The sequence below is a fragment of the Poecile atricapillus genome, chromosome 1, assembly GCF_030490865.1.
Source record: "Poecile atricapillus isolate bPoeAtr1 chromosome 1, bPoeAtr1.hap1, whole genome shotgun sequence".
NCBI lineage: Eukaryota > Metazoa > Chordata > Aves > Passeriformes > Paridae > Poecile > Poecile atricapillus.
Window position 1 is genome coordinate 170,916,394 of NC_081249.1, and position 27,935 is coordinate 170,944,328.

Below are 27,935 nucleotides of genomic sequence, written 5' to 3' on the forward strand. Positions count from 1 at the left end.
AGGAAGGGCTACCAGGGTCGGGTGCAGCTTGCTTACCCTGGTGCTTGTTGGCTCTTGCAGCAGGGCTCTCTTGTGTGCTAGGATTGTCTTGCACTCTTACTGGTGCTCTGTTCTTAGTCATTCATCAGTAGACATAATTTGGCTTGATATCTGTATTTCACTGCTGTAAAAGTGATTCTTAGCCTCTGGAGTAGAAAAGAATGAATCGAGTTACTCTTAGTTCAGTTTTATCCCGGTAAAACTATGGCATGCATTTGAGGCACTGAAGCTGCATCCAAACTAAGGAAGACACTACTGCACTAATGTGCTAATTTTATACTCTTACTTGGCAGGTTGCCTTTGTAATCAAAGGGCTGGAAATTTTTCAGTTTGAACAAAATGTTCTAAGTAGCTGTGCTCTAGGTGGAAACAGATTTGATATGGGATACTGCTTTCAAAAGAAATCCATCTTTCCATATCTTTCTGGGCATAATCGTTCTAACTAAAATCCACTTTTGTGACTAAGTGAAGCCGTAGCCAAGATTTGAGCAAGGCTTACCTGTGGAGCTTTCTTTGCAGAGGTATATTTCATCAGTCTCTGCATCTCATGGGAATGGAGGAAAGGGGATGTTTTCAGGAAGTACCTGGAACCTTTAGGAATGACAGTTGTAATGAATTTCAGCAAAACAATTCTATTCCATGTAATTTTCTCCCTGTTTGAGTAACAACTATTGTATGGGCTTAGTGAAGAACTTGGTTAAAACAGAAAAGCATTTGTAAACAAGTTTGAAAGAGAACATCCTGGTGAGTTATACAGTACCTGACAGATAGAGATGGTGCAGTAGAGAGTAAATACCTGATTCTCATCAATAGTGTAAAAGTAATTAAAAGCATATTTTGATGCCCTTGGGTTTTTTGCCCTTTGTTTTAGGGAATCGGTGACCACTGACTAGAGAACATATGTATCCAGATCTACTTTTTCCAACAAAAATGTCCACAGGAACAGAACAATCACAGAGCAGTCACATAATTCTAAAGTGGTTTGAAATTAAATGCTAACTCAAAAGCTATGTTTATGTTGCTGGAAATCTTAAAACAAATGGCAGAATTGCTTTCAGGCTGCATGAAACGTGTCTTTCTGTTGCCTTTGATTTTTTTTTTTAAAGTAACTTTCAGTGTTTATGACTCTAATACAGAAATTTCAATACACTATTTTCTAATGAGCCTAAAATTTCTCCTCCTGCAATACTGTAATGAGAGCTGACTGCTAAACTTCATTGCTTTGAGTTTGAGATGAAACAAAACTCTGTGTGCCATATGTTAAAAGGACAAGCTGACTTGACAACAACAATGTGTTTTATCTTCTGCATTTTGGCAAGATTTTGTAGTCCTGGAGGGCAACTGTAGGGAGAGAGAAATCGGTGGAGATTGAAGAATGATGCGAGAAGGACTTGTGAGGTCAGCAGAGCTGGAAGCTTAAGTGTCTAAGATGGGAGGTGGGTAGTAGAAAGAAGGAAGAAAACAGATCAGCTGAAAAGTGTCACTGGGCAAGATGTTAATAAAAAAAAAAATCTTATGTTTTTAATGTCCTTTTCTGAAGATACTTGTCTATTCTTTCTGTTGTTTTGTGATTTGATAGGTTAAACACACAATTTTCAGTTCAGGTTGAGTACAAACCACTATCCTAAACTTTGGAGAATGTGGTCTTGAATTCCTGTCATCGGAAGAAAGCCAGGGCTAGGCTAGTGGGGAGGTGCTAGAAGGGGAGCTACATTCATGACAGTCTTAAATGAGCTGAAGGCCTGATGGCCTGATACCTCTACTCCGAGCTGAGCTGCTGCTTCTGCCTACTGCTGCTCTTCTTGTCTGTGTTAGAGGCTTATGTACGTGGCTGGGTACTGCTCTGGCATCCTGAGTAGATAGGCACCTTGCCTGGTGATGGGAGAGCCAGAGCAGGCCTGTCCTTCCTTTCTCTCCTCCCAGGCAAGGAGACCCATGGCTTTCTGTGCTCACATGCCCTCTGCCAGACCTGCAGCTGCTCAGGCCATTCAGCTGGATGTCTTCTTTGCTGTGACTTCTGTTTTACCCTTTCCAGAAGCAGTGTGCTTAGAAGTTGAGGACTTACATAGTGGGGTGTATATTGTGTTTGGGACCTGCTGTTCTTGCTGTCACTTGTGATTTCCTGTGACCATCAGCAAAGTGTGATGTCCTCCACAGCACTATTTATGTGGCCCTGCTGTGCTGGGCTTGGTCACAGTGGAGCTCATGACTTGCCATAACCTGTGATAGTAGTGTGGGGGGTGATGGCAACTGTGTGTTTATGCTGTCCTGCCAATATGTTTTACTCTGCTGTTGGTTGTCCTGCCTGTCCTTCGGAGCCAGGCAGCATCTCTTAGTACTGCTGTATGATTACCTGGATTGTGACAGACTGCTGGAAGTGTGAGTGAGCCAAATGAACTGCTGGCTCTGGGGAATGTGCCCAAGCCAGAGACAGGAAGAGCCAAACACTGTAAGTCACCATGCAAGCCAGCTCTTGGCACAACATTCAGCTGAGTAAAGTTGCAGGACGTGTGCTTTGCAGGCTCTAGAGTCTGGATTCAGCTCTGGATGGATCTTCTAAAGTCTTGTTACTTCTGTTAAGTCTTGAGTTTTACAGTAGAGGTCCTTTTCTTCCACCTCTGTGTTTTATTCCATGTAAGTTCTTGGCTAAATACTTGTTTGGGTTAAGGAGCCCTTACAGCTTTCTCTCTTTCCACCTCTAACCTCCCATCTTTACAGACATCTTGCTTCATCCCTGAGCAGCACAAAGCATCCTATCTTTTTTGGAGGTGGAAATCCACACTTCTGGACCTCTAAGAGACAGGCCTTGTCTAACTCAGATCTTGAGTCATGTCAGTTCATGTTCCTTGTGCTATTTAACTACTTCTGGAAAACAATCAGTCACTCATGCACTATTCCCATGGCACATGTTCAGACCAGGACCCTCCTTTGCCATTGGGGTGTCCCTGATGCAGCAAGTGGTCACTCTGGTGTTGAATTTCATCATGTGTGCCCAGAACCCTGTTCAATAAGAGCAGGCACTTAGTGTCGTTGTTATACATGAGATATACTTGTGTTGTACTTGGATCACAGTACAGTTACACCCTGTTGTTTCACAGGTGTGTTTGTGTCACACAGCTGTAGGATGACAAAGCTTTCCTTGTTGAAACAGATGTTTAAGTGGCTATTTAACTTACATTGTAGTGAGCTACCTCCATGCAACTACAACTGAGTGGAGTAGAACTATGGACTAGCACTGAGGGAAGTGGTGGGAATGCTGCCTCCAGAGGGCCATAAATAGTCTTTGGTCATGGCCAAGCACAGCTAGAGTGTTAGTGAAGCGAGGGAGAGAATGAAGTAATGATCATGGACAGACCCTGGAATGAATTGGACAGGGGAAGCTGTCAGCACACCCAAAATGGCCCTTCTGTATAGATGTCTGACTAATTGGCAGTGATGGGGGAAAGCGCACGTAGGATGCTGGGATTTGACAAAAGCCTCTGAAGGGCTCTCGGGCATATCTGACCACTGCCAGTGGCTTGACTGATAAGTGAAGCTGACTGAGCGGTTCCTTCCAGGGTTTAGATGTGTAGGAACAAGAGGTGGGCAGTGGCAAGGAAAGAAAGATAACCTGTTCCCCTCTTTCAGTCATTTGGATTGTCAGAGCATGAGCTTGCGCTGGGATTGGGGAAAATAAATACTCTTGCCTGCAGCATTTATGGCTCTTGGTACTTACTTCAGTCCACACAGAGGAGTTTGGGACATTCATGTGCCACAGGAAAAGTAGAAAATGTTCCCTTTCAGGACAGAACTTTCAGAGTACAGTTAATCTGGGTAGTTAGAGGAGTAATTAGCACCTCTACTCTGCATGTGTGTTCTCCACAGCTAAGCATTCATGAAGTTCTTAAGTTTTGCACTCTCTTAGCACCCAGCTGGGTCACCTCTCTTTGTACAATGGAGGCTGGACTTGAATGAATGTGAAATCAGTTGGGAGGTGAGCCAGTGTGGTATACAAGATAATGTGATGATGTTTTTTTCCCCTTCCTCCTCCTTTTGGCCCAGTGGCTTCAAACCTTGTTCTGAAAAAATATCTTCCATCCAGTTGATTTTTCAAATGGGACAACAGAAAAGTTTCCCTTAATAAAAGAAGGTAAACTTTGTTTAGAGTACTCTGCCCTGCAGCAAAGAACACTGACATTTGAAGGTAGGAGGTGGTGGCAGGGAGAACACACCAAAAAGAGCTTGGTTTCATTAAGCAAAGTCACCTGAAATCCTGACACGTGAGAATCATTGCCACTTGGTGGAAGTGATGACAGGTGTTTCACCATAGGAAACTCATTGCTTGACTTCCAGTGTGACCTTGGACAGAAAGCTGAACCTTCTAGCTTTCTCCATTTTGTGTTAAATCTACCTGTGTTGTTCAGTATGGGATGAGAGTGGAGTGGACATGTGTGTGAATGTAGAAACATCAGAGAAGAAAACAGCAGCCTGAGAAGAGTTTGTGCTTTATGAGGCAGGGCTGGAATTGCCCATCTGATTTGGTGACAAGTAAGATGGGAAGAGATGTCAGTGTTTGTGGTCTGTCGTATGAACACAACCGATGCATCTGAAGTCTGGTCCGACCACAGCAGACTAATTCACGTTCTGGAGGTAGAACAGGAAGAAATGTAATCTGTCTTCCAAAAGTCAGAAGTGTTTCTGGCTGCAGGCTAACTAAGGTGCATTAACTATTCCACTGTGAATTCCTTGTGGAGACAGTGTGCTTCGTCTGGCTTTATTGCAAAGCAAAGCAGGTGCAGGCAGTGCTTGGCTTGCCTGGCTACCTCGGGGAGGAGCCTGCATTTGTGCACTGGGCAAGAGGGAGAGGTGTTTCTAACAGGGAAGGCAGAGGCTAAATTTACAGATTTCCCCTTCTTGGAAGGAAGAGAAATACATACGAAGTTAATGTGTGTTGGGTTTAGACTCTGTTGTGCCAGACCTGTTCTGTGCCTTATGAGCAGCCTTGACATGTCTCAAAGTTTAACTCCTTCCCTCTGCCTGTAAGGGAATTATGTGGGATCAGATTCCCTGCACTGTCCAGTGCTGCTCATGTATGGGCACATTTCTCTGGGTTACCTGAGCTTTGTCATTTATGGTGCTGCCTTTCTTGCTTTCTCATGAAAGAAAAGCTGCTCCCAGGGACCACTGAAGTCCCAGGAATTCTCTGGTCTGATGCTTTGGTGTTGCCCCTCTTTTTGAATGTTGTTTCTGTGGGTGAAGCCTGGCGTCGTAGAGTAGCCCCAGCCCTGGGGCCAGGGGGTTTCAATGATTCAGGAGAAACCCTCTTTCCCCTTACACAAAGGTTTTGGAGGGTGTTTCTTGACAATTTGTGTTCTATGCTTTCTGTTTGTGAAATAGTCACAGAAAAGGGTTTCTGAAAATCTGGAGATCTGTGCTCTGAAAATCTGTGAGGGGAATGCAAGGTACCAGAGAAGGCAGGGAAACTCTGCAGGTAAGTGTTCTGGCAGGCTGGATTTTTAAGCAAGTGCGTGAAGCCTAGAATTTCCAGCACTTGAAGGCCTCATCTACTGCAAAATCTGGAGAACGGAATGTCAAGTGATGCTAATAGAGGCATGTTCAGTTCTTCCAGATTTGTCTCTAGCTGCTTGCCTAAATAAACACCCTCTGCATCAGTCACACCATTCATTGTCTTACGCCTCTGAGCTATGCTGATTTTCCTCATGATGGTGTAGAATAGGAAATTAATTCAAAATTGTCATTGAGTAACAACTACAGAACTATCCCCTGTGAAGTGATGAGAGGACAGCTGGTCTACAGAGACACCACAGCATTTGTCACTTGGCCATGTGCACAGGGTGCTGAGTGCCTGTCACATTCATCAGAAGTCCTTGGTAGTGGATCTCAGGTTTGTTCCAGCCGACTCTGCAAGGTGTGTCTCTTCAACATGCCTGTTATTTGGAAACTTTAACAGAACTCGTGTTCAGTTGGCTCTTGGAAGGGAGAGATTAAAAGCAGGTCTTAAATGTGTCTGCTGTGGTCTGTGAAAACCGCGGTGTATTGGATAGTGAAATTATCTTCCCGGGTTCAGTTATAATGGAGCCTTAGGGCATCCTGAGGGGAATAAGCTCTTGTTACTCTGATGCAGAAGCATAATTTAAGGAGGCCCCTCTCAGGGTTCAAGGCCTCCTGATGACCTACTTTACCATGAAGCGATGCTGTCGTGACATGGACAAGCAGGAGCTGCTCCAAGGCTATGACCAATTACACCAGGCTGTAGTTTGACGTGTGTTCTGACAGATGGGCACACAGGTGAGCCAAGAAGAGGGCAAGAGGTCAGAGTAGCTAGAACAGCCTCTCCTAGATCTTGCAGCCAAACAGGCATTGTCCTAATCAGTACTTTGTGGGAATGGCTTGCAGAGAGAAGAATGAAACAAACACTAGCTCATCAACTGCTTGCTAGTATGCACCCAAGGGTTCTGGTAAATGTATTTCTGTAAGGTGTACTGCCAGCTATGCAGGGCATTTCATGTATCAGACAAATCGGTCTGTAGCTGTTCCTTGGTTATCATAAGACTTTTTGCAGGGTGTATTTATCATGCTAACAAAAGTTATCCATCTAGTTACAAAAATCCCTGCTACTTATTCCTGGAAACTTGATTTTGAATTGTCAGGGTGTGAACACTGGTGGGCTAAGCAGCAAGTCTGAAGTGTGTTCTGCTGGCTTGGTCCCTGATTGGCACAGTATGTGCAAAGGATCCCGGATGGAGCCTCCGGGTGCAGGAGCAGTTGCTGGAAGTCTGGCTGCCTGCTGCTTGTGTCTTCTCAGCTCTGTGAAATTTTATGCTTTTAAGAGAATGATCTTTCTCTGTAATTGGTCTAGGGCCTTGGAAGAGAGGTGTGCAGCACCATGTTCTGCAGTAGAGATGCTTGCAGGGGAGCAGAGAGCAATGTTGCTGGTATTTTGAGAGCAATCCTTGAGGCACATCATTCTTATGAATACTGTGACTAATTCTATGATCATGCAAAGGTCTTTCCTCATGGATTTATCAGTTACAGCTTTAAAAATGTTTGGAGTTACTGGCTGTGTGCAGGCTTGTGATGGTGGAATACACTGTTAGCTTATATTAGAGGTAGAGGTATGGGTCATCTGCTGGCAATCAGAAATCTCCCCTGTAGGTGCTGTGTGACCAGCAAACCACACCCTTCTAAAGCAGAACTTGCTGGGAGGTGATTCAGTATAACTGTACAAAGCACAGCTCTGCCAATATAGCAGGGTACGTACAGGGAACACTCCAGGGATGCTTTTGTACTTTACTGCTATGGAGTGAATCCATGAACTTCAGAGTGTAAATGCCGTGACCCAGAGCCCAGCTAGGTCAGTGGAACAAGTCCCTGTGGGTTGGAGGACTGTAGGCTGGGCCTTGTATTGCCATTTATCATCTTTTCCAATTTATGATGTGAAAGAATTGTGGTTTTTTTTCTTGTCCTATCACTTAAATGTAGCTAGTTTTAATCCATGGTATTGTCTTACCCTGTCACCTGTGATTCTCCACAATTCTAAGTTGGCAAGAGACTTGATTAAAGCTTAGTGATATGTTAAAATGATTGTTAGTAGTCTAAGAGCTTTTATAAGAACAAAAAGATTCCTAGAACCCAAATGTCATGTCTTTATTTGTTTAGTTTTTTGCTTCAATAGCTGCCTCCAGTGATCTTTTTCAAGCAGTTCACCTGGTGTGGAGGTAAGATTGTTCTGAACTTTTTGGAATTGCTTCTGCCCAGTTGCCTCCCAAAGGTATTCTGCACTTGGAACCAGAGTGGCAGTGCCCAGTTGGAATAAACTGATGTGGCACATACAGAAGGACGGACTGGGGAGGAGAATTCTATCTGAAATTCCAAAGGCAGAGAGAGTCTCCTTTGTTACGACTGGTACCTTTTTCTTCTTTCTAATTCATTACTTTATTACTTTTTTTGCCTGCACATTAGTTTTTTGAAATAGTGATAGAAAAGGAGAGGTATAGATGCAGTTTCCTCTGTTCAGAAGTTCTAACAGAGATAGATCATTAGCTTCTCTGTAACTAACTTATCACCCTTAACTACTGCTCTTTGTTCCTGGGTTTTCTAGAAGATCTTGCTGACTTGCATCAAACCAGGAAGTTGGTAATGCTGTAAATAACTCGGTGATTCAGTCTGATTTTTTTCCATCCAACACTTTACCAGAAAGAGTTAAAATTCCTTTTTGGCATCAGTCATCCTGAGCTAGGGCTAGACTTTCTCTTGGCATGTAATAATTTATCAAGTTTCATTATGGAGAAATATGGGATTTGAGGGAGAGTGGGATTGGTCCTGCCTTGTCCTTCTGTTGTATTTTGGCAGTATTTCCTCCAAAGATACCATATGTAAAGCCGTTACAAAATGTCAGAGCATCCTTGGACTCAGCCTGAAGGTTGCTGTCTGTTTTAACCTGACTGTAGGAAGGGAAGGTTTAGTTCAGCAGCCCCTGAGGAACACACCTGAAGGACACAGAGGATTTTGGCTTCTGGTGAAGTTCTGCTGCTGAATTGATAAAATCATACCAGTATAACCATGGAGCAACCTCCCTGCAGTGCAAGAGTGGGCATAATGTGATGTGACTCCTTTTTCACCAGTAACTGCTCAGTTTAACTTGCTCTCATCTCCTGTATCTGTACAGAGATTTGAGTTATGTCATAACTGTCCTAGCTTGGCTTAGCAGCTACAGGTAAGTTAACTGTACTCTGTCATGAGATTCCTGGGTGTAAGAACTTCATGAACTCTTGTTGGTAACTCAAGTATATGGGAATCATTGTCCTGCTATATTCTTTTAGTAGTTTAAGTAAAGATTGAGCTGTGTAGCACATCTCTGGCTACAGATCTGCACGTGGTTCTAACTCTGTCTATATTAGAAAGCTTTTCTTGTGTGAGCTGAACTAGGCTGTGAATTTAATCTGTTTTAGTTAAGGCTTTATAACCCTTACAGAGGAAGTCCAGTCACTTTTGAATAGATTGTTTTTGCCTTCCTTCCTTTTCCTTTGGGGTCTCCTATTTAGAAGGGAGTTTTGTGAAACCTTAAATAATATTTGGGAAGCTGCAGACTTTCCTAGGTAGTCAAGGCTTCTCATTTCCTACCAGACTCCATTCTGGGGCTGTTAGCCCAAGGACACCTTTCTTTTGTCTGGCTGGAGTGAATGGTTTTTCGCTTTGCTTTGCCCCCTCTGGACAGGAGCCAATTTATGGTATCTGGGTCCCTGGAAAAGCGTTTGTCTGAAGCAAAAAGGACAAAGCTACCAAGAGACTTGCCCAGTTAACTGGTCTGGCATTGGTGTCTGTTCTTACTAGCACTGGAACCAGATATGCAACTGCTGGTTGTGTCTGTATTGGAAAAATTAGACATAATTGGGGGTGTGACTGCAAAGCGCAGTAGCTCTCCTGCAGGACTCCATCTTTTTTCTTTCAAAATGTCAGAAAAGACATTTCTGTAGTAGAATTTACTGTGGAAGTTGTTCTTCAGCAGGCACAGTGATCTGCCTATGTTGGTGAGCTGTTAGCAGTGGGTGATTCATTCTTTGGATGTGATGGGTGCTATGGCCACCAGGAGGTAACAGGAATTGACTTCTGTGGTCTTCGCACTTTGAACTGCATTGTGATAAATTCCCCCAAGTTCAGTTCTTGCCTGGCTCATGGAAGTGCAGCAATTCTTTTTGCCCTGGAATGTGGAATGCTGTCCTGATCATGGCCCATAGGCTTTCTAGACCTCTGCATGTACATCTGCAAAGTGCTGAGTACCCCACCCATGTTGACTGCAGGAGCAAATGGAGGCACTGAGGTAAAATGACTTACTTCTGCTTCGGGGAGCAAAACATGGTTTTCCAATTGCATCCTAGTTCCATGCTCAGTCACTTTCTGTGGTAGTCAGAAATAAATCCATTTTTATACAGCTTTTTCTTCAGAACTGCACTGCATAAGCATTCTAGCAGGTGACCTAAGCTTTTGTTGTAGTGCTACTTCAGAGGAGAAAACATGGGGCTTCTGGCCACAAAGAAACTTAGCAGGGTAGGTCTTCATGAATCAGTAATGAAATGCAGGGAGTCTCATTCCAAGGATCAGATCTTTTAGGTCTACAAGAATAAAATAATACCCTTGGGTTCATTGTTTATTTTAATAAATGAATAAAATGGTTTAATGGGTGTCCTGCGAACTCTGGGCTCAAAGTCAGAAGTTAGACTAACTCGTATCTTCATAACTGGAAGCAAATGACACCTAGGACTGATTCATGAATGCTGGCATTGTGTTTCATGAAGGCCAGATAGTTCTCTAAGCAAGATTCAGTACATGAAACAACTCTTAATCTCAGTAGAAAAGTCAGGGATGTCATGTACTTGATGTGAGGACTTGACAGGGAAAAAGAGTAATTTATAAGCTCTTAGAGTCCGTTTTCCTCTCACCATGTCCGTTGTGGAAAAATCAGAAGAGATACTCTTGAGATATATTTAGGATTAAAAGTGAAAAGCTTTAAATGGAAATGACTGCTGCAATTAAGTTATTCAGAATGTTTTCTGTCACTAATGAATTTGAATGTATGTTTCATTTAAAAAAAGAAAATTGGTACGTATGAATTTAATTAGTGATAACATGGGATCAGATTTACTTTTTGTCTTTGATGTTTTCATGTCACAATGAAGGACACTTCCATGCAGACTGGGATGTTGTACTTGTTTCTTTACGTTTGCATTATGACACTAGGTCTTTATTTATGTACCATTTCAGAGCCCCCAGGATATTTTAACCTTCTGTTTGAGTTAACAATATTGATACTTCCTATTTCTGACACTTTTCGTTCCTCCTTTGTCTCATTTTACAGATTCACCAACTGGCAACAAATACATTTATTATTGCAGTGTGCTGTATTTTTCTAGTCTCACCTTTGAACAGTGACAAATGTACCCTGTATTAAAGAGCTTTATTTGAAAGCATACTTGGTGGAAATTTATGTGCTAACTCAAATAAGCATGGCATGTTTCTCATTCCTAAATGAGACAGTGAAGTTCCAAGTTCCTACAGCTGACTTCTTTGAAAACTTCTAGGAAAGGTGGAAAGAAAAAAGTAGTTTTCACTCCCCATGTTTCCAAACTTCCAGAAATACTACACCTCTAGATGATGCATGAGGGGAACAGGACCGATTGTCTTTACATTATGATGTAAGGAGACAGCACATGTACAAACCAGTCCTTCTATCCTCTACGTGTGTACATTGTTCTACCAGAATTTAGGTGGCTAGAGAAGTTCCCCTTTCAGTTCACAAGTGCTACTTTAGTGGCGGTGCTGAGAATGACACTGAAATCACCCAAACGAAAGAAATGGGTGGAACAAGAAAATCTCACAATGTTTTTTAACAGCGGCAGAAGTGGTAGGAATGCATGATAATTTCAAGAGTTTTATGCAGGAGAGCCAAGAAGCCTGGAAGATGGTTAGGATAACTAAATGGCAAAACCAAGGAGGATAATTGCTGCTTCTATTTAAGTAAAAAAAAGTATTTCTTCCCCTTGTGGCAAGGTTTTTAGTGGTCAAAATTGATGGTTCTGTAGAAACAGCAGCGGAATTGCTTCTGAAAGCACAAAAAATCTGCTTTCCTAGTGGTATTGGTAGCATGTCCTTGGCTGATGGAATTGAACTGGGTTCAGGAAGGTTCCAGCATCACAGGACAAAGTTGGACATGACCGATCATAAACTTGATGAGGGAGCAACAAGTGACCACCCAACATGTGTGCACTCAGCAGTATTCTGTCAGGAGATGGCTGTAAAGGACAAATGCTTACATTTTGTTTCTACATACCATGCCTGGTGTGTTTCCTGTGGCTTTTGTGTATCCCCTGCTCCTGCAGGGGCAATGTTTCCTTGCAGGGAGATGAGCTGCAGAGCAAAGGCACGGTGCCCTTGCCTTACACAGTGTGAGCTGCAGGGCACTCGCTGATCCTGCTGCCACGTGATGTTCAGTTTTAGGGATTGAGAAGCAATGTAGATGCTTGTTGTGAAAGCTTTAACTTTTCAGTAGCATCAACCCAGCAAAGTGGGGCTTGGTAAAAAAATGTGTAGCTCCTCTGTTTCTGTAGACACTGGGGCTTAAGCAGGGCTCTGCTCTTGGTTAGGCTGCGAGGGAGGGGAGACTTCATCGTGAGTCAGTGTCAGACGGAAATAAGTTTTCAGCCTTACTGACTGCACAGAAAGAACTGTCCAAGGGCAGTAAGCCAGGGATGTGGAAACTGGTGCTCTGGTGTCATCTTTCCTAGAAATTGCTGCAGAGTTCTCTAGTGGAACTAGCACTGATAGTTAAACTGTGTAAAAGGGAGTGTAGTTTTCTTGGTGTACTGCTCTAGTCAAGGGAGGAAGGACTCTCAAACAGACAGAGTCCAGGAATCTTACTAGACATTGCTTAATTAACACCGTTTTTTCTTGTGCAGGAATAACTTAAAACCTGCTCTCCCAGGATCTGTGCTAGTCTCATGTGACTCTTCTGCATACTGACTGGGTAGTTGCATAAGGAGCTGCTGAGGTTGTCAGGGGACATGCCAGGGTTCTGGGACTTGTTGAACTGTTCTTAGACTGATCATGCCTTTTGATGAACCTGTTCATACATGTAGTTGAACTGTTGTGTCTAGGGGCGATGGAGTGAGGTGTGGGGGGAAGAAGGAGAAACAGAGGCTTTTGGAGGGGGCTCTGTTGGCAGATTTAGACCAAACTCAGCAGCAACAGACATCTAAACTCTCCTGCATGTAAGTTGATGCCTCTAGTTCAGGACAGCAATGGGATTCAGATGCAATGGGATTGTCCTGTTCTGTAAGTCTGGAACAGCTGGCAGTGGACTTGGAACACCTCTATGAGAAAGTGTTTTTTTATGGAGTATTGTAAGCAGCTTTCTTCTGTCTTTCACTGTGGGGGCAGGGAAACAAGCAAGGCCCAGCTGTCAGCAGTTTGGCAGTCTGAGGTACTGTGCTGAAAGTGGTTACAGGTCTAAGACTTGTTGTTGGGACTGTTTTTCCAGAGGCTGTGTGAGTTGATCAAGCATGTGCCTTACCAGCCTGGATACCTGTGCTGGTACCTGTGATAATCATGACCTGAAGAAAAATATCCTGAATTTCTTCTTTTTGAAGAAAAGGGGTTTTTATGTCTCCCTGCCTTGTGCCAACAATCTTGCAAGCATTGCTGGTGTTCAGGCCTTGCTGCAGCAGAAACACTCGTGTTTGAGTCTTACACTGGATATACCAGAAAAAATATCTGGGTGCAAAGATCTAGCATTCAGCTGCTGAGAAAACTTAGACCATGTTCCTGCTGAATGATGGTGAAGACGGTATATGTCTTGGCCTTCAAGAAATCCCATTTCCCTGCTGTTTCTGTGTCATGCATAGCAGCGCCTGTTGTGTCTTCTCCTGCAGGGAGCTCCCACAGCTATTGCAGGATAGTGGAGAGCTGTCTGTGGAGGTGTGGGAGGGTAAACATGTCAGTGTTGCAGCTGGATGCCCTCATGCAGGAGTGGAGGTGTAGGAAGTGTTAACAAGATCATGTTTGGAATCTTGCATTTGGGCCCAGTACAATCAGCCAGTGCCTTCTGCAGGCATCACTTGGGTGGGATCTTAGGAACGAGCAACATGTTCTCGTTGCTCTGCTCTGTAAATGCATGCTGCAGACATCAGGCATAGGAAAAGAGCTTTAGTTGTTTTGTTTGGTGAAGCTGATTTACACTTGTGTATTTTTGAGTGAAGCTTGGTATCTTTCACAGGCTGTGGGCTCTTCTTCCTTTGCTGTTGTAAGTTCAGGCCAGGTATTAGTAATTATACCAAGAATCACTGCCATAATCACGAGTATCTGACTACAAATAGCTGTGTTGTTAGAAAGCCAGGCCAATTGGAGCATGTCTTAAGGGAGCTGAGGGTCTCAGCAGGGTCCCTGGCCATGCTAACAAGTATTGGTTTAATGTGTGCAAAGCTCTTGCCGAGGGACTGTGTGTGTGCAAGGGGGGAGGTGGGACTGAAGGATTTTCTGAGGTAGAAGGAGGAGTAGAAGAGAGAAGTATGTGGAACTAACATACCCTGAGTTATTTTGACACTTGTTCTTGCCTTTCAACATAGATATAACTGGACTTGTAGCGATTTGTATTTGAGTGGTGACACAGAGCAGAAGACTGAAGACTTTAAAATGTGCAGGGTTGCAGCAGTACCTGCAGCTCCTGGTCACAGATCAGAGCTCAGTTGCACTAAGAATAGAGGTTGCTACAACCTGTTTCATGGTATCTGTCTTACAGTCTATTCTTTAAAGTATTCTATTGAAATAGCAGCCTGTGAAAATCCAGATGTCAGGGAAAATGGTCATCTTTCAGTAAAAGCAATAAATAGTGCTGGGAAAGTTACAGAGAAAATGCAGGCCAGAACAGAAGTGGACACAACTTTTCTGCTGAGGAAGATACAAGTGTCTCAAAAAGCTTGGCAGAGCCCCTTGCTGCAGGTAAATGATATGTATTTGCTGGCCTGTCTTGTCTTGTAGTTTTGACAGTCTGCTTTCTTCTCTGGTGCCAGTATGTCTCAGCTTTTCTGTGCTCTAGCCTGCATATACACCTGTATGACTGTTGTGTTCTCAAAGATGCTCAGCACAGACTTTTCCCTCATTTGAAGGCCCAGCAACCTTAGCATGGTTTAGCTTCTCAGTCTCTAGTAACTCTAAATACTGTCCCTCCCCTGAGGCTCTCTGTCCTCTTTATGTCCCTGCATGTTTTGTTTCCCTTGCTGCCTTGTTCTTGTTGCTGCGCTTTTTTTTTAACTTCTGCATTCATGTGTACAAGCCCCATTAAGCACTTCTGTACAAGCTGGGGGGAGCTGAGGTTGGGATTTGAAGCAATCTGGTGGCAGAATGAGGGACTGCTTTGGGTTACTGGTGCTTAGAAGGTGTTAATACGGAGTCTGTTCCAGAGTGGCCAGGGTGGTAGCACTGGAGGTAGGAGGACAGGGACAATTGGTTAATGCCTCTTTAGGTGTCTGGAGCTCAATGTGGTGCCATGTGGACAGTCACTGCTTGCTTTTGTGGAGCTATCCAGTAGCCACTGGGCAAAGCAAATGTACTGGGAACCCACACTTTGAATTTGTTGAGAACAGTGTGGGGCAGCATAACTGATGTGTAGGGGGGCACATATTCCATCAAACAGCTGCTAGGGGATGGCCTTTCTTTCTACTTTCTTGTTGTTGTTTTTTCCATTCTCTAATTTGTGGAAGGGTAAAACAAGACCGCTGGGCTCTTAACACATGCAGGGACAATCGGGTTGCTTTCACAGTGATGATGGTTCTTGGAAGAAAAGGAGAGAGGGGATATTTTGCCCTGGGCATAAATTATGCCTAAAAGATACTCCCCCACCCCACAAATTGGAGAAAACAAGAATTTTCAGCCTCAATAAAGAGGCATTTATGTGCTGAATAGGATCCTACTTTTCGGATTGGAAAGACTAATGGCCCCGAACACAGTAAAATGAAGTTAATTTTGTAGCTGTGTGAGTGGAGGGCCGTGCCGCAGCGTGCGCCGTGCGAGGGACGTGCTCCGGCGCAGGTAAAGCCTTCCTCTGCCTCCTTCGCCTCCCGGGCCAGTGCCAAGCCGGGTTCCTCCCTCAGCTCTCCACCAAACCACACTCTGCTCCTTCCAGCAGCGTCCTGGCTCCTTGGTTTATCTGCACTGCCAGCCTGGCATTCGGCGGGCTTCTCCTTATCTGCTTAGCCTCACTGTCCCCTTTGTGCTTGCTTCCTCCTGGCGATGGCTGGGGAAAAGGGCTGGCTCTGCCCCTGTCTCCTGGCTGCCGAGGCTTTGCCAGCCCTCTCCCCTGTCTGCTGCTGCTTCTCGGCTCTTTGTGTGAGCTCTGCTCCTGATGTGAGCTCACCACGTGGTGCTTGCGTTTGAGAGCCTGTAGGGCCCTGCGCCTGCAAACTTCTGTCCCCTTTGTTAAACAGGGTGGGGAAGGGGATCGTGCCGGATTGCTTTTCTCTGAAGCGGCTGAGCAGAAAGGCACGAGCTTTTCTGCAGGCTGCCCCGAGTGCTGTGGGCTTCTTCGCCGTGTTCACCTCCGGGCTTGTGTCCCGATTGATTTCTTTGTAAATATGCTGTGGTATGCAAATGCTGGCACTGCAGAAGGAGCGTTTGTAATCCTAAAGCAGAGGCAGCTCAGGAAAATCCAACGTCTTTGCAGAGCTCTGCCCCTGTTTTGTTCCTCTGGGCTGCAAGTGTACTTGCTCCTACTTAATGCCGAGAGCCTGTGTCTCCAGGGCTTGCTTCGATGTTTCTTGGCACCTTTTAGGATCAGCTAGGTTCAGTGTGAAGCAGGAATCTGCAGAGTGAGTGCAAGGCAGTGCTTGGTGTGCAGCAGTGATGAATTGCTTAGCCTCTCCTGTTATCATATGGTGTTCTTGTTCTGATTATTAATGTAGATGCAGGACAAACTAGTTCTGAGATTCTTTGAAGGCGGGAGAAGGAGAGAAACCAGATAAGTTGTTTTGGATAGTCTTTTAGTAAAAGTTGAATGTTAAAACCAGAATGCCATGATTGTTAACTACATTTTAAATATAGTCCTTACTGCGCCTCTGAGTTTGGCAGAAATGGGGGAAAAAACAAACTAACTTGTGAAATCTGTTGGAAAATTGTGATCCAGGAGCTGCCTGCATTTCAAGGGCATGTTAAATCTGACTTTGTGTTTTTGGGTATGAATATTATCCTTACAGCACCCTGTGGAGGTGGGCCCCATGCAGACAGAAGGAGAGGGACTGTCTGTACCTTGGGGAGCTTGTGGGCTAATGAATGCACCAGTCATCTCCAAGGAGAGCTGGAAGCAGACTGAGTTTTCAAGATCTGATTTGAAATATCACAAATGTGTTATTTGTGGGTTCCTATTTGATTTCAGCATTTCTGAGAGTGGGGTGATGAGGGAGGATGATCCACAGTTAGGGCTCTTACATGGCGCCGGGGAAACCTCACTCAGCCTCTGTGAGCCTGGCAGTCAGCGCTTCGTGTGCGTGTGTGTCGATAAAAGCTCTCATCTGCTGGTAGGGGTACTGTGAGGATAAGGACCTGGAAGAGTGTCATGGCTGGGGGTGAGAGGAGGATATGCAACTGTCAGAGACGTTTAGAAGTCGGATTTGTGTGGGTTAAACTGGGCATGCTCGCAGCCTGTTGATTGCAGTTGCACACCACATCATGCATGACTCAGTGCTGGGTGGGATTTGATATATAAGCTTCTTGTATGCTCGCATTGGCCTAAGGACAGGTATCTGTGTCTGGAGGTGGCTGTGTTGGGAGAGGAGGCTGTGTCCACTTTTTGAAGGCTGCGTTCTCCACAGCTCTGCCAGGCAGGCCACCTCTATAAAGTGGGCTTTGGGTAGAAATGGGTTGGTTTAGGTGACTTCAGCACAGAGGTGAGGCCTCTCCTGGACATGCTGGCAGGGCCTGATTCTGCTGCTCTTGGAGGGCACTACCCTCCATCAGGGAGGTGCCATTGGTAGTGCTTTCCTTGGATGTCCAGCCTATTCAAAGCACTCTGCTGAGTTTGGAAGATGTGTTTGCCACTGTTGTGTGATGTCTGTGATGGGCTTTTCTGCTTGTGGCCTTGAAAAGTGTTGGTGTTTGACCCAGGTTTTAAAGAACAATAATGTGACAAACCTTTACTGTCTTTGAGAGCTGACTGTGCTTGATTAATTCATTTGACTATGTAAAATTATTTGGTACTGCAAGAGCAGAGTAACATGGAATTTCTCAGTTGTCCTTTTGGGTGGACTCTTGTCTGGATGCAGATGTGTTTCTTTGTCCTTCACAGTACTGTCTTGTCAAGCAGTAACAAGTTTTCCCAGCAGCCTTATTTCATAAGCCACTGAGCATAGTTGGTCATTAGTTTTTTAAAATTTATCTGATCTCCTGAGATGTGGGTTGAAGATGAGAGGTGCTCACATCTCATTCTCTTTGGAGACTGGGTTCTAGTTAGTCCAATCTGTTCCTGACTGTCATCCTGGCAAGTTTTTTTGAAATGGAAAAAATAAACCAGTCACTCTTTTCACCAGGAATCTACATTTTATGTCGCTGGTACTTTCTAGGCACTTGTTACTTCCACTTATCAGTTTAAGCTATCTCAGAAGAAGGCTGTTGTGAACTTTTGGTGGGTGGGAAGGGAAGAGGTATTGCTAAAAATACCAAAAAGTAATTTCTGCTTAGTGAACACACTTGAGAACTGACTTTTTTAGTTTCTTCTTGCATTGCATTGGGCAATAGAAGCAGGCCAGCTGGTCCTTAATGTGTGGGAAACATGAGTAAAATGCTGCTTGTTTGGGTTGCCAGGGAATGGAAAAGGGTAGCTTGAGCTGAGGAGTGGGGACTTCTTGAATGGGTGATCTAGGCAGCATTGCTGTTTAACAGGAAAGGGAAGAGGGGGGAAGTGCAAGGTCTGAGAAACCCTTCTGTTGGCTTCTTGCTCCTTGTGTCACTTTTCCCAAGGGAAGAAGCCTTGGGAAGCCAAGGGTGTCCTGTATCTGGGGGTTGGAGAAGAGTCACTCTGCACTTGTCACTCTCCAAATAAAACAACACTTGTGTATTCCCCATTTCAAATTATGCATCTTGTTATTTCTGTTTCTCACCTTATTTTTACTAACAGCTGGATTGTCCTTTTGTCAGAAAACAATATGTGAATGGGAAGGAGTGTGGGCATCTGCTGAATGGAGGGAATGGGCAACGTGTTCAGTCTTGTGACAGGTGGCACTTGTTATGTGCTAATATTGAGGGGGAGGGTAGGGTGGAACAGCCCTTAAGTGTATCTGTACAGTAGTGGTCTCTAAACTGCCCTTACTGTTTGTACAGCAGTGGTCTTTGAATTTGGTATTGCCTTTCCAGATAAAGATCTTGACAGACAGTGTTTTTTTCATCAACTCAATGGTAATAATGAAAAGGCAAGTGTATTGTTAAAAGCTGTTTTGAAAGTATCTGAGAACAAAACACAGCACCTCGTTGTGGCATATTTTATAAATCCTGTGTTGTACCCTGCCTTTGAACACTGTGTACACTTCTGGTTGTGCCCCATTCCCATCCCTCCCCCATGGGTACGTGCTGCTTAGAGCTGTAAGATAACTAAAGTACAGGGTTTATTCTTGTTTCCCATCTCCATACAAGGGAGAACCAGAAAAGGCTGGACTGTCTAGCTTGGAAAGCAGTTGACTGAGAGTAGTGTAGTAGAAGATCTGTAAAACAACAAGAGACATGGGAGGTGAACAGGGCGCAGTTATTCTCTGCTTCTCATAAGGCAGGAAATGGGGCCACCAAATGAAATGACTGGATAGCAGCTTCAGAGTAGAGAAGGGAGTGTGTGCATGGGCTTTCTTTGTTCTCCTTTAGACAACAAACATATAATTAAATTGAAGCACTCTGCCACAGGATGTTGTAGATGCCAAAATTACAAATGGGTTCAAAAAGGATTAGTCTATTTGATGGATTTTTTTTCTCTTCCCTCCTCCCATGAAGGGCCATTAAATCCAGTGATGCAGATACAGTACTAGGCTCAGGAAGTCTCTCTGCTGGTCCTGGTCTTGTTATTCCTAAGTGCTGCCTGTGAATAATGGGCAGGACTGGCCCAAGCAGCTGCTCTGTTCTTAAGGGAACACAGCAGAGGACCCTGTTCAGTGGGTGGGAAGGGCTGAGGGCTGGATTAGTAAAGAAAGGGGAGGCTGTATGAATGTGGAGCTGTGCATGTAGGAATTGCTGATTGTCAAAGATGAGGAGAGGCAGCAGAATCAAGATCTGTGATGGAAAGAGGAGATGTGTTTGCCTTATCTTTGCTTCCTCATCAGTAGGTTGTTTGGCTTCAAATAGATTTAGCAGTGTCTAGATGTTTGTCAGCAGCACAAGACCTAGCACTTGAGGAAACTGCTGTGTTACTGTTCCTTTTCTGTACATTAAATTCTTAACTTGTGTGCACGTAGGCATTCCTGTGTAACTTTTCGGTCACCTGAACGAAACCAGAAGGGAAATAGCATGGAAGGGAAAAAAGGAAGGAAGGAAAGAAGTGTCATCTTGTTGGGTCAGTGTTTGGGGAGAACAGAAGCTAGCAGTAGTTTGTTTATTGTAGCTTGGTTTTCGGATCTGATTGTTTGCATACATTTACCTATTTTTAACAAACTTTAAGATAATTCACTGTGTGGCTCTGTGGAGGTGCTTAATTTGTTTTTGTTTGGGTTTTTTTTGTAGGGTTGTGAGTGTGCAGGGATTCCCAAGGTTACTGGCAGGATATGGGGTTCATGTGGCAGCTATGGGTTGTGGGGTGCAAACCATAGAGTGTATGGGGCCCGTGAGGCCCCATGTGTGGTGCTTGCTTTTGTTGGTACTGACTGGTGGGGTGGACTGGATCCAGTCCCATTCTGGTCCTGATGGAGCTTTGGAGCTGCTCTGGCACTGAACTGCAGTGTGGGGAGGTGGGGGATGCTCCCTGGGAGGTGGAGCAGGGAGAAGTGTGCTTGGGAGGGCAGGTGAGCCTCATCAGTTCAATGTGACACGTATGCTGCAGGCTTTGGCTTTGTTCTGGTTGCTGCTTTCTGGCTGTGCAGTCAGGATTGCTGTGGTATAGTTAGCAGCTGTCCTCCTTAAAAAAAAAAAAAAAAGTGGATGGTGTTTTAAAAAGGCTTGCAAGAGATCACTGATACAATCTTGATCAAATGTGCATTTTCTCTTTCCTCTTAATTTTGTACTTAACTCTCTCTTTAAGCAAACCCCAACCCTTTCACATTTCAGTACAAAACCCCAGCCATGTCTAGACAAAAGCCCGTTGTGATTAGCAGAGGTGTGCTGCTCAATGCTAAGCATGTATGTGCTTCCTGCTTGTGTATGGATTGCAGGGCTTCTATCTGCAGAACTCTCTTAAGAGCTCAGGTTGGAATTGTATGGGTGTAGAAAATTTTACACACTTAAAGTGTGTATTGAAAGGATGTTTGCCTGTATAGTTATTCAGACTTCATCGATGGCTGCACATTGGTGCCACCTGCTTGTGGGAGAGAATGAGCGGACTCCTATTATTCAAGGAAAAAAAAATACAAGGCGAGGCCTCAACATCTGTTCTGGCTTTATTGTTCGGTCTGGCCCGGGCTGTGGGCAGAATGTAGGCCACAGCTTTTGCTTTACTGCTGGCTCTTAAACTGGAAAGGCATCTTCGATGTGTTCTTAAAAGATTTAATAATAATAATACAAAGATACAAAGTTCAAACTTGGGATCAGTTGAACTTGAGTGCTTTAGAGAAAAGGCAACTATTGCTATCTATGCTTTTTCTCATTTTCTCCTTCAATTCTTCTAATGGTAATAATTTTTATCACTGTAAAGTGACCTTTGTAATCATTGCTGGGTGATTAATCTTTAACTGGGTAATTTTTAAAGCAATATTTTGCACACAGTTGTAACATGTGATACTGTGGGGTTTTGTAGCACAGCACATGCAGTCATTTTGAGGCAATAAGGCCCTTCACCCTATGTTTCCAGTGCTGCTGCTCTGTACAGAAACCCAAATAGTCACTTTTGTTTCCCTAGGCAGATACAAAAATGCCCTCAGAACTTTATTTGCATATAGATTATAGTGCCAGCCGGGTGTAGTCATGTAGAGGAAGAGCTAACTGCTGCTTCATTTATAGCTTTTTAATTAAAAAATGTTTCTCAGTTTTCAGGATTCCAGTTCTGTTTCATTTAATGCTGCTATAGTGTGTATAGTGATGGTATTTCTATGAGGTACCAGCTGCTGTGACTAGGCAGTCCTTGGAAAACACGAATGAAAGGGGATCACAAGCATTATCTGCTGACTCAGGGAGAAGTCACATGCAGAAGGAAGTGGAGATGAGAAGCAAAGTTCTTCAAATGTCTTTGAGTTGCTGCTTGGGACACCAGTACCAGTAGTGGGGAAGAAAGGTGGAAAAAGCTTTCTTTCTGACTTTTTTGTTTGAATTCTCTTGAGTCACATAGGTGTTGTGCTATTGTACCACAGCTGTGCATTTACAATTACACTGTGAGCCTGAGTAATACCAATGAACCCGTAAGAGAGAAGATTTTTGTATTATGGGAGCCCGTGCCTCCCTTGTCTTATTTTGTTTAACAGCCATCATGGGTACTGTAAACTGGGAATTTTATACTATGCAATAAATTTAAATTCTGCATTGATAAAGAAAATGCAGGGTTGGGAATGGAAGCACTTGTTTAATCTCACTTCACTAGAAGTAAATACATTAGACTTGATCCAAAACTGCTTTAAGAAGCACTTGGCAGCTAAGTTATTATATGGCAGCTCCAGCTCTTCCAAACAATAAAAGCATCTATTCACCTTTGGATATTATACAATGCATGTTTTATATGTAATGCTCAGGGTTGCATATTAAAAGGAAGAGAAATTTCTTATACTTTTTTTAAAAATCTGCAATGTGTGATTTAAAAATGAGTTAGTACCAGTTGGGGAGGGGATCAGTAAGTGCTGTTAGTAAAGCAGTAGTTTTGGTAGGTGGGAATCTTGCCATCCTGTACCTTGGATATTTCAGTTGCTGTATAAGCTTTATTAACTTAATGAAAGACATTGCTCAGATCTAGAAGTATTTTCTTACCTGTTGTTTTGCAGAAGATCAGTACCTGAAGAATTCCCTGTAGTTTTATGGCAAGTGATTTTAAACTTTGGTTTAAGGCTCATGTTTGCTTTCCAGAGAAGGATGTATTTGTATCAAGCACCTGATACCTGTGGACCTACTATTCTGAGGCTTTTGCCAATTCTAAATAACAGAAGCAGCTGACTAGAGCGGGGTCCTACTCTTTATGGTGTGTGTTGCAGTGCTCTCACAGTCACGTATTAGTGTGCTTTGCTTTGAAATCCAGAGGGTTTCAATAGCTCTGAAATGCCTTGTGCAAACAGCAACAGCAAAAACATCAGAGACTACTGAAAGGGTTATGGAGAAGGAAAAATGCTGGAGGCATCCTGCCCAAGCTTCACTTTGACTTGGGCAGGATGCAACTGGAAGCTAAATATGTCTTGACATTGCAAGAGGTGAGTATAATTTCTCCAAGGGGTCAGTACAGGTGTCAAAAGGAAATGTAAAGCTCCTGAATGGCTCACAGCTGTGGCTGGATCATGCAGCATCCTTAGGGAGAGCTGTGAGGTGGAGCAGGTCCCTCAAGTGTAGCAACTCAAGTGGGAGCTTGTGCTGCTGCCTTGCACAGAGGCAAAATAGCAGATGACAGAGTGATTGGTGGCTCTTTGAGAGGCCTCTGCTCCCACTGAGTTTATTCTGGCATGTTTCTTCTCTGACTTGGAGAAGAAAAATAAAATGTGATGTATCAGGCTGGAGCTGCACAGTACTGCTGGGCTCCTGCTCGCAGGGAGTGTTTTACCTTCCTGCGTGCTCCTTGTGTATAATGCCTATTCGACCCATGGTCCTTAAGACAGTTTAAGCAGGAGCTCTGTTTGAGGGAGGTGTCCTGGCTGTCCCTGTTTCCTTACTCTTCCTTGTCTCTAAATATATGTGGTAGAAAACCAGGAGCTGGTATTGAGTTAAATCTAACAGCTTTTATTGAATTACTTTTATTTTTTTTAAGGCTCAGGCAGATCCCCTGCTTTGGTTACTCAAGGGGATGGTGGACGGGGAAACAGTGCTCTCTTTTGCAGTGGTGCTGTTGAAACATTGTATTTCCTTTTGATGCAAATTACTCCATGGCTAACTTGAAATTGGGGAGGGGTTAGAAGGACAGGGAAGGTACTCTCTGACCTGTAGGGGGGGACTTGATGTATGTACATTCATACAGTGACCCTTGGTAGTTCCTGTTTGGAGACATCCTTGTTTCCCTTTTCCTCTTGGGTGTCCTGGCTTGACGGCTCCTGGACAGAGGTGAGGAGAGCCTTAGCTACTGTGGATCAGGGTTTGAAATCTTGCAGTGTGCTGCTCTTGCATGTGCCAGGTCTGTGCATTAGCTCAGGGAGCCCCCAGGGATGGAGAGCCTCAGTCTGTGGGTAGAAGTGATAGGCAATTAAGTGGCCATGTTATTTCTCTCCTGTGCAAATCAAGGTATTTCTATACCCTGGTTTCGAGATGTGTCCTGACAGCTCCAGGGGCGCAAAAAGCCCAAAAGCCCCCACAACATTTTATAATAATGTTGATATATATATATATATATGTGTTCTGTCTGACTTCGTCTCCTCCCTTGCACAGTAGAACTTTTTGGGCTTGTGCAGTAAACCACGTCTGTAAAATGGGACAAAATTTAAAAATAACATTTTCCTCTCTAAGTGAATTTTAATCTGGATTGATTCTCTCCTGAGTTTTAATGTATAGTCCGTGGAGTAGGGGTATGTTCTAGTGGTAAGAAAGGAGAGAGATATGGTAGCTGCTGTGGAAAGAGCAACTGTGGCTAGTTGGGGCTGCACTTCTCTGCCTGGGTAGAGGCAACGGAAGTTTACATTCCCTGTGAATTCTGATAGTGGAACAAAATTTAGGGGGGCTGCTTGTAGTAGGTCTTCCTCTTGGAGGAAGCATGATTCCTGACAGACTTGGGACAAATGGGAAAGCTAACAGTGGGAAAGTGATTACAGAGCGTTTGTTCCCACAGCAACTCTGATATGGAACTAATGGCTGTGGCAGAGACTTTATAAATACCTGGTGGGTAGCTAGATGAAAGTGCAGGATTACCTGAAGTGTCAGATGTTCTTGTCTGCCACTCTACAGCTGCTCTAAACACAGGTTGCACTGGTTTAACTGCAGTTGCTTAAACAAGCAAACCTCATTGATCCTGAATTGATCGGTTCTCCTAAAAAAAGAGTAACCCTTGCCCTTCTTACGTGGCTATTTTTATATGAAATACACAACAGATTAAATTGAATTATCTTTATAGCTTTAGCACTGAAGTGCAGAGTGTCAGAATTCATCCTGGTATTCCTTGTTCAGAAGCATGGGACAGTGTTGGGTGAGCACTGCAGCTGTGCTTGAAATGGTGCTGTAAAGGGATGTAACCTCTGCTCTGAGGTCCCTCTTCTGCTCTCGTGGCTGTTCTCTCAAGCAGTCATTTCAATTTCAATGTGCTTCCAAATTCTGAGCAGGCTCTTAAGCTTTTCATTGGTACATCATGCAGTAAGAGTACTTATGCTGTGTATATTTATGGTGGGGTCAGCGCCGTTCTTGGAAGAATGCCTGTCATGTCTGCCTTACATATGAGGGACAGTAAATGTGGGCTTGAGAAGGGGTGCTGGGGAGGATGTGGTGCTGGAAGGTGAAGGACCTGGCAAGCATCTTTGAATGTAGGGAGGGAGTATCAGCCTTTATGGATGTTTGAGGAACTCCCCACCCCCATCTTTCTATGTGTGTTGGCCTTTTATGTACTTCTGCCCTTTGCAGAAAAGCATGAGTTTCTGCATAACCCTACTGTGTGCCTTGGACTGGCCTCTACAGCTGTCAAGAAATGAGGCCTGAGGGTGGATATGTGTGGGCTTGAGTAGAGAGGTGGAATGGGGGATAAGTTGTGGGAGCACTGGAGGTGCTGTTTCACACATATATCACAAGCCCAGTGTAACCTGTATGGTTGGTGCTACAGAGGGGCTGGAGAGAGGAAGACACTGGGCTGTGGGAACTGGGCAGAAGAGGGTTCTGAGGGTGGCATGAAGCCCAGCATCTGCATCTGCAGGCACCTCTGCATGATGCCCAGGGAGGGAACGCATGGCTGGAAGGAGGCAGCTCCTAACCCAAGGCGTTTTCTTGGCTAGGGGAGTTCCTGGGTACCTGTTATGGAGCTGCAGTGGAGCATGAGGAGCACATTTTGTTACCCTGCTTTTGGGTGCCATGAGGTCCTGCAGTACCTCCCTGCACTGGTTATCACCTCCTAGGGCTGGCTCAGGAAGGGAGCCAGGGATTCCTGGAAGGTCTGTGGGGATCCCTCTGCAATGCCCCAGAGCCTAACTTGGGGTTTAACCATGGGAGGTGAAACTTCCCCCAGCTTACTGTGGGTGAGCTGAGCTAGTGGTGCACTGCTCCTGATAGGGGCAGCTGGGCTGGGATGTGCGCCTGATGTGTCCCAGAGCAGAGGATGTTCAGACTGCTAAACTGGGAGAAAACTTTTTCCTTTTCCTGATTTAGGTGGGTTTTGCCAGTTCAGCGAGTGAAAGTGTGCTAAAGGCAGGCTGTGGCATTGCCTGTTGTTACACCTCGCTTGGTTTTGGCAGTGTTTGGGCATCAGGCTCCTGAGCTGCGGTGGGTACTGGGGGTGTGTTGGCATTTGGGTGGAAGTGTTTAAATTCATGGAGACTGGGCTGATGATTTCTGTCTTTGAGTATTTTTATGGAATAAGAATGTACTTTTCAGTGTAGGTTAAAGAGGAGAGAGACATTTTACTTTTCTGTTCTTTGAACCCCATGTTAGACTTCAGTAGAACAGGCCATCCTGGATAAGGAGGGTGAAGGGAAAAAATCGATAAAAGGAAGGTTTAGGGTTGACTCTTCCTTTGCCTTCTTTGCATTCCAGCTTAGACTTGAAATGAGGAAGAAGGTAAAATTTAATGTTAAATGTTTCAGGACTTGTAATTTTAATTTCAGACACTCTTTGTGTTCTGTGTCTGGTCTTCACCTCCCGTCTCTTGCCAGCAGTGCATGTTGTCTCTTATCACTCCTTTTTTTTGCCTAGTGTAGAAAGTAATGAACATGCAGAGTGTGCAAAATGCCTTGTATGCACAGTTGCTAACCTCCCTAAAACAATGCAAAACCTTCCCAAAAACCCAAGTGAAAGATAATCATGGTGTCTATAATAAAAAAAAACCTGCTAGTTCAGTGTAAATATGTTGCTGACAGGTGGTTATTTTTAATACATGCTGTGCTTTAAATTTGATGTTAAAATACTTTTGTTATAAAATGACTGTTCTTAGCTGAGCAGATTTCAGGTTAAAAACAGTGGTGAAACAATGAGTGTTCATAGTACTGTAATGTAATTTTGTGTTACTAGATCTTTTCTGACCTGTTTTAATTGCATCATGAAGTGGCAGTAGTATGTCTAATTGCACAGCACAGAGAAAATAGCATTGTGTTGAAATATTGCATAAAATTTGAGCGTTATGTGGCATTTTGTAGTGGAAATAGTACTGTAGGTACTCATTCATAACAAGATTTGCAAGTTTCTGTCTGCTAGGGCTGGTGGTTGGGCTGTCTGTGTGTGTGCTGACTCAAAGGAGGGAGTTTCTTTCTCTTCTTGTCCTCTTCCTCCTCCTTCTCTTTTGACTGCTTGTGACCGAACATCATCAGAATTGACAAGAGCTTGCTCTTGAAACATACCTTAGTTTGAAGTTGCTTTTTTGAACTATGTGCAGCTGTTGATCTTCACTTGAGACTTGAAGAGCTGTCCTGCCAACCAGGTGTTAGTTAAGCTGGTTGAAAACAGACTTGTTTTCTGAGTGTGGGTGTGTGTCTCAGTGTGGGTGTGAATGCATTTGGATTTCTCTGGAGCAGTTGAGACTGGGACCTGATTGTAACCTGAGGGACCCAGTGTCACCTGGGTGGGCATTCCTGACTGTGTGGGGGATGGAGGCACAGAAGGGCTGCTGGTATGGTGCAGGAGGCACTCAGAAAGTGGTGTGGGAGGTTTTATGCATGTGCCTACCCTGAAGGGTTAATCTGTCTGCACAATGCAGTTTCATGATGTCCAGAGCTTGGAGCCTGCTGCCAGAGCCTAGCTCCTCCCTTTTTCATTTAATGATGGCTGGAAGAAAAATAATCAAGTGTGCTGGAAGAGAAACATTAATTAACTTTTAATTTAGATCTAACGTATGCTGCTTAGTGTACTGCAGGAGAGTGTGCAGTATCTGTCATGTTACATAGAGGGTGATGCATTGAAGAAACAAGGAAAAGCCTCGGGTCTGA

The 27,935-nt window shown here is 44.2% G+C and overlaps 1 protein-coding gene across 3 annotated transcripts in view; it reads left to right on the forward strand.

The window, feature by feature from the left end:
* RCOR1 (REST corepressor 1) overlaps positions 1-27,935 on the forward strand; it is an 82,848-nt gene that overhangs the window by 13,537 nt on the left and 41,376 nt on the right. The gene's annotated exons all lie outside the window — the stretch shown is intronic.